A 1,305-nucleotide genomic window follows, 5' to 3' on the forward strand; every position below is an offset into this window, starting at 1 on the left:
ATATAATCAGAAAGCTTAATATTAATAAAATATAATATTGGTGTCGCAGTAACATGCTTTGCTTCAAAACAGAAAGAAATATTTTCCTTACCAAATTTTTGGGAAACTCTAATGAATTTAAATTTTTGTTGGAAGGGTAAATATAACAATTAATAGTGCAAATACTTTAAGGTCAGGTGAGTATCACTTTACACTTGTTTTCAATTTCATATTCATTTTATGTCATCAGGCATATAATATAGTGACCATGCTATTGAAATAATAATTTTGGAAATGGTGTTAGTGTTAAATGAAACAATGTAATTAAAACACTACCATAGAGCTCTCATCTGCAAATGCTCACAGAAAGTAGGATAACATATTTGAGTAGACAGATTTCCACTTTCATTTGTATAGTAGAACAGTTTTGTTCTATTATTTTTATTTACCGTTAGGTAAGTAATGCCTGGTTACTATAAAAATATTAGAAGATGCTAAAAATATTTTCAATATTACACTTAACAAAAATAATCATAATTAAGATTGTTTCCCTTGTCCTCTCAGACTGCAACCAGCATAGATATATACCTATCTTTATATTAATATATTTCAAACTAACCTTACTGCTAATTTTACTGCTTTATGATCTCCTACTCTTAACGTAAATACACCGAAGGGAAAATATACCTAGAGACTAATTTTCTATAATACATATGTACACAAACACATACACAGGTCCATATTTGCCCTTCTTCACACTTTCTTATCCTGTCCTTCCTCCCATCCTTATCCCAGCAGAAGTAGGGAAGTAGTGAACTTATGGGTAAAAGAATGAGGAAAATTTGAGTGAATACTAAACATTAAAGTTGCATTTATTTATTACTAATATGTGGAACTAAATACATCAATAATTGTATTATTAAATACCAAAATGAAATTATCTTGGGTTACCTGGGTGAACCAAAATGGAATTACAAGAATCCTTAAATGAGGATGAGGAATGTAGAAGCATCAGAATCAGAGATTACATCATATGAATGTGTCAACCAGGCATCACTAGCTATGAGAATGGAAGATGGGCACACACCAAGAAACGCAGGCAAACTTTAGAGTCTGGAACAGACAAGGATACAGATCGTCCCCTAGAGCCTTCAGAAGCACAGCCCTGAAAACTCCTTGATTTTAGCCTAGAGCGTTTTGCACTTCTGACCTACAGAGCTATATGACAGTAAATTTCTGCTACTTTAAGCCACTAAATTGGTGGTAAAATTTTACAGCAGTGATAAGAACTAATACAGGACATTTATCCATCATAGTCCATTTAAT

The sequence above is a fragment of the Propithecus coquereli genome, unplaced genomic scaffold (assembly GCF_000956105.1).
Source record: "Propithecus coquereli isolate 6110/MARCELLA unplaced genomic scaffold, Pcoq_1.0 Scaffold337, whole genome shotgun sequence".
Lineage (NCBI taxonomy): Eukaryota > Metazoa > Chordata > Mammalia > Primates > Indriidae > Propithecus > Propithecus coquereli.